We start from the raw sequence: 6,000 nt of genomic DNA on the forward strand, positions 1-6,000 counted from the left end.
CAGACACATTCAGAAATAATATTGAACCTGGGCACTTCGTGGTCAGTCAAGTTGACACAAAATAATCATGACCAGTCCACCCCTTTTCAATTTGTACCCCAATGCATCTCTTTAAACCATATTTAATCTCCAAATAAAGATAATAACAAGATCATAATTCCATGATACAACTGTCATGTGTACAGCTGAAAATACACTAACCCCTTCCCTGGCAAAAGAGCTAAAGTCCTTGAGTGGTATTTACTCTTCTTGTTATGTCCTAACTTAAATACTATGATGTAAAATTAACAATACTTAAAAGCTATGATAGCTTCCCTGATAGCTCAGTTGGTAAAGAATCTGCCTGCAATGTAGGAGACCCCGGTTCAATTTCTGGGTCAAAAAAGATGTGCTGGAGAAGGGATAGGCCACCCTCTCCAGTATTCTTGGGCTTCCGTTATGGCTCAGCTGGTAAAGAATCCACCAGCAATGTGGGAGAAATGGGTTTGATCCCTGGGTTGGGAAGATGCCCTGGAGAAGGGAAAGACTACCCACTCCAGTATTCTGGCCTGGAGAATTCCATGGACTGTATAGTCCATGGAGATGCAAAGAGTTGGACACGACTGAGCAACTTTCACTTGTCACTTAAAAGCTATGATGTAAAGTCAGTACATCTTCAGTTACATGATAAGGCAATAAGAGAGGAAAGAAAACAGAGATACACATACAAACACATATTCATCAAAAAATAAAATATTCACAACAGTTATAGCTATAACTAGCCATGTGTTCATGCAAAGTCGCTCAGTGTTCATAGCTGGCATTTATAACTACCTTCTTCTAACCATTCTGTAATGTCTACCTTCAGCAAGCACCTCAGGTGGTTATGATTCTTTACTTGGTGGGATGACCCAAACCTTCATTTTTGAATATTTTTATTTATCTATCATATTTATTTATTTATTTTGCCACACCACACAGCTTATGAGATCTTAGTTGCCTGACTAGGGATTGAATCTGGAAGTGAAAGCTCTGAGTCTTAACCACTGGACCACCAGAGAAGTCCCCAAACCCTCATTCTTGAAGGGTTTTAGACCATTACTAATCCTTCCTCCGTTGGATTGTTGTCATTTTCCATTGACTTTAATTGCAGGACATGGTGATACTAAGAGATGCCCACACACACTCTTCCTTACCTCCACTGTCGATAGTAGTCCAATTTCTGCTTGGCAGTCAGGATCTATCACTCTAGCCAGCCAACATCATAACTCCCTTCTTTGCCTGTTGAGTCATGAGATGCCCAAAGTGGCTGGGTGGCAGTCTTAACATCAAGTGCAATGAAATCTTTATTGTGTCTCCTGGTGGAAGCATCCTTCCCTCTGGAAGAAGGCCTCTAGGTCAGCAGAGCATAAAGTCACAGGAACAGGAAGCAAAAATCTTGCTGATGAGTCATTAGGGGAAATAGGGTGCCACTCCCTTGATTCCTGGACCCATGAATCCTGGCTATCAGAGAATCAGCACCATATATCTAATGCTGATTCAGAGCACACACAGCCTCCTAGAGAACCTTGCCCCAGTCCCGGAACTGTGAAGTGAGTTCTTCTTTTTCTTTTCTTAATTGTATTATTTATTTTTGCCTGTGCTGGTTTGTGGCTGCGTGCGGGCTTTTCTCGAGTTGTGGTGAATGAAGGGCTACCCTCTAGTTGTGATGTGTGGGCTTCTCATTGCAGTGGCTTCTCTTGTTGCAGAGCAACAGCAGTAATTGTGGTGCATGGGCTTAGTTTCCCCAGGGCATGTAGGATCTTAGTTCCTGGACCAGTGATTGAACCCATGTCCCCCGCATTGGCAGGCAGATGCTTTACCACTAGATCACCAGGGAAGTTCCCCACCATAGTTTTAAACTCATCTGACTCTGGTTTCCATGCTTGCTCTGTCTCTTCAAACTGTTTTAACTTTTAGTATGCCTTGTAAATTGTTGCTGAAAGCCAGATAAGATGCACTGGGTAAAAGGAATTGCTATAAACAAGGCTTCAGTGATGTTGCCTTGAAGTCTGTGGGTAGGGGAAGAGAAGCATTCTACAGCCTATGAGTAGGTCTCACTATTTTAGTTAGCCGATGCCCTGGGCGGCAAACTTCACAGGTGTTTCTCCAGTTTTGGGGATGGGGTTGTTAGAGAGCGCTGCTGCTGCTAAGTCGATTCAGTCATGTCTAACTCTGTGCAACCCCATAGACGACAGCCCACCAGGCCCTCCATCCATGGGATTTTCCAGGCAAGAGTACTGGAGTGGGGTGCCATTGCCTTCTACAGTTAGAGAGCGCTAGGATTGGGTATTTCCTTTCTCCCAGGTGGGTTAGGCTCTGGTAAAATAGCTTCTCTTGAGGGCAGATCTCATTAAGAAGAACAGAATATTCTGAGGGTGTCTCAAAATGGCTGCTTTTCCTCTCCTCCTGACAGAAGCAGATTTTTCTCTGATCTTCACTTTAAGAATCTGGTGGAGTTCCTGGAGGTAAAACTCACAAAGAAAGGGCCACTCCATCTAAGCCTGGGCCCCCTGGAGTTTTAAACCCTTAGGTTTGTCCACACTGAGCCTCCAGTAATTCAATGGCCAGGAGTGTTTTGTTTGTCTTTCTTTAAAATTTTGGCTGCATTGTTCAGCATGCAGAATCTTAGTTACCGTACAAGGATTGCACTTGTGCCCCCTGCAGTGGAAGTGTGGAATCTTAAATTCTGGACCGCCAGTGTTTTGATATTCCGACCCTAATGGGGTTCTAGTGGAGGCGTCTGTTCACATGTTTCTGCTCTGGTTAAGTTGTAATTCTTTGTATGTTCCTGTCTCTCCCCAACTGGGAGGGTGGGCAGGCAGAGGTTTAGGCTCTGACCCCAATTCTCTAATGGATCTAAAAAACGGTGTTGATTCATTTTGTTCAGCTTTCTACTCTTTAGGATGGAGTGACAACTTCCAAGCTCCTTACATGCCAGACAGGAAACTGGAAGTCTCTCTCTCTTTTTAAATGACAGCTTTACTGAGATATAATTCATATATAACAAAACTCACCCTTTTAGACTGTAAAATTCAGAGGTTTTTAGGATATTCACAAAGTTGTGCAATCCTCTCTGTTTTGTTGTGCTCAGTTGTGTCCAGCTGTTTGCGACCCCATGGACTGCAGCCCGCCAGGCTTCTCTGTCCATGGGGATTCTGCAGGCAAGAATACTGGAGTGGGTTGCCATTTCCTACTCCAGGGGATCTTCCCGACCCAGGAAGATCATATCTGTTGCATCTCCTGCGTTGGTAGGCAGATTCTTTACCACTGAGCCACCTGGGAAGTCCTTCAGATCAGATCAGATCAGTCGCTCAGTTGTGTCCGACTCTTTGCGACCCCATGAATCGCAGCACGGCAGGCCTCCCTGTCCATCACCAACTCCCGGAGTTCACTCAGACTCACGTCCATCGAGTCAGTGATGCCATCCAGCCATCTCATCCTCTGTCGTCTCCTTCTCCTCCTGCCCCCAATCCCTCCCAGCATCAGAGTCTTTTTCCAATGAGTCAACTCTTCACATGAGGTGGCCAAAGTACTGGAGTTTCAGCTTTAGCATCATTCCTTCCAAAGAAATCCCAGGAATGATTGCCTTCAGAATGGACTGGTTGGATCTCCTTGCAGTCCAAGGGACTCTCAAGAGTCTTCTCCAACACCACAGTTCAAAAGCATCAATTCTTCAGCACTCAGCCTTCTTCACAGTCCAACTCTCACATCCATACATGACCACTGGAAAAACCATAGCCTTGACTAGACGGACCCTTGTTGCCAAAGTAATGTCTCTGCTTTTGAATATGCTATCTAGGTTGGTCATAATTTTCCTTCCAAGGAGTAAGCGTCTTTTAATTTCATGGCTGAAGTCACCATCTGTAGTGATTTTGGAGCCCAGAAAAATAAAGTCTGACACTGTTTCCACTGTTTCCCCATCTATTTGCCATGAAGTGGGGGGACCGGATGCCATGATCTTCGTTTTCTGAATGTTGAGCTTACCACTATCTAATTTCAAAACATTTCATCACTTCAAAAAGAAACCCCATTATCAATTGCTCCCATTCCCTCCTCCACCTCACCTTACCCAACCACTGCTTTAAGTCTCTATAGATTTGCCTATTCTTGAAATTTCATATAAATTGAATCATACACTATGTGGTGGTTAGCTTCTTTCATGTAGCATAATGTTTTCAAGGCTCATCCATATGGTAACACGTATCAGTACTTCATTACTTTTTCTGGTAGACTAATATTCCATTGTAGAACCGTACCACATTTTAGGTATCAGTTCATCAGTTTATGGACATTTCCGTTGTTTTCACTTGGGGGCTATAAGGAATAATGCTGCTGTGAACATTCGTGGACAGATTTTTGTGTGAACATGTTTTTGATTTTCTGGGATATATACCTGAGAGTGGAATATGTGAAACTCTTGTGTTTCAACATTTTGAGGAACAATACTTACTGGTCATTTGTACATCTTCTTTAGAGAAATGTCTGTTTAAACCCTTTGCCCATCTTTAAATTCAGTTGTTTGTCTTTTTATGATTGGGTTGTAAGAGCTCTTTCTTCTGGATACAGTCTCAGAGCCATGATTTGCAAATAATGGGTTGTCTTTTCACTTTTTTCCTGGTATTCTTTCAAGCTAAAAAGTGATTAAATTTGATGAAGTCCAATTTATCGAATTAGTTTTTCTTTAACTGTTTTCCTTTTGGTTTCATATCTCAGAAATTGTTGCCTAATTCAAGGTCACAAAGACATAGGCCTATTTTTTCTTCTAAGAGTGTTATAGTTTTAGCTCTTACATTTAGATCTATGGTCTATTTGGGATTAACTTTTGTGGATAGTGTGAAGTAGGGATCTAACCTCATTTTTTTAAAGTTGGAGTATAGTTGCTTTGCCATGTTGTGTTAGTTTCTGCTGTGAATCAGCGATACATATACATACAATCCTCTTTTTTGGGTTTTCTTCCCATTTAGGTCACCAACTTCATTCTTTCACATGTGACACTCCAGCTGTCTTAGCAGTATTTGTTGAAAACACAATTGACTTGGCATCCTTGTTACAAACTGGTTGGGCATAAATGTAGGGATTTCAGATCAGATCAATAGCTCAGTCATGTCCGACTCTTTGCAACCCCATGAATCACAGCACGCCAGGCCTCCCTGTCCAACACCAACTCCTGGAGTTCACTCAGATTCACATCCATCGAGTCAGTGATGCCATCCAGCCATCTCATCCTCTGTCATCCCCTTCTCCTCCTGCCTCCAATCCCTCCCAGCATCAGAGTCTTTTCCAATGAGTCAACTCTTAGCATAAGGTGGCCAAAGTACTGGAGTTTCAGCTTCAGCATCATTCCTTCGAAAGAAATCCCAGGATTGATTGCCTTCAGAATGGACTGTTTGGATCTCCTTGCAGTCCAAGGGACTCTCAAGAGTCTTCTCCAACACCACAGTTCAAAAGCATCAATTCTTCAGTGCTCAGCCTTCTTCACAGTCCAACTCTCACATCCATACATGACCACAGGAAAAGCCATAGCCTTGACTAGACGAACCTTTGTTAGCAAAGTAATGTTTCTGCTTTTGAATATGCTATCTAGGTTGGTCATAACTTTCCTTCCAAGGAGTAAGCGTCTTTTAATTTCATGGCTGCAGTCACCATCTGCAGTGATTTTGGAGCCCAGAAAAATAAAGTCTGACACTGTTTCCACTGTTTCCCCATCTATTTGCCATGAAGTGATGGGGCCGGATGCCATGATCTTCGTTTTCTGAATGTTGAGCTTTAAGCCAACTTTTTCACTCTCCACTTTCACTTTCAACAAGAGGCTTTTGAGTTCCTCTTCACTTTCTGCCATAAGGGTGGTGTCATCTGCATATCTGAGGTTACTGATATTTCTCCCGGCAATCTTGATTCCAGCTTGTGCTTCTTCCAGTCCAGCATTTCTCATGATGTACTCTGCATATAAGTTAAATAAGCAGGGTGACAATATACAGC

This window comes from Bos indicus x Bos taurus, chromosome 19 (assembly GCF_003369695.1).
Source record: "Bos indicus x Bos taurus breed Angus x Brahman F1 hybrid chromosome 19, Bos_hybrid_MaternalHap_v2.0, whole genome shotgun sequence".
NCBI lineage: Eukaryota > Metazoa > Chordata > Mammalia > Artiodactyla > Bovidae > Bos > Bos indicus x Bos taurus.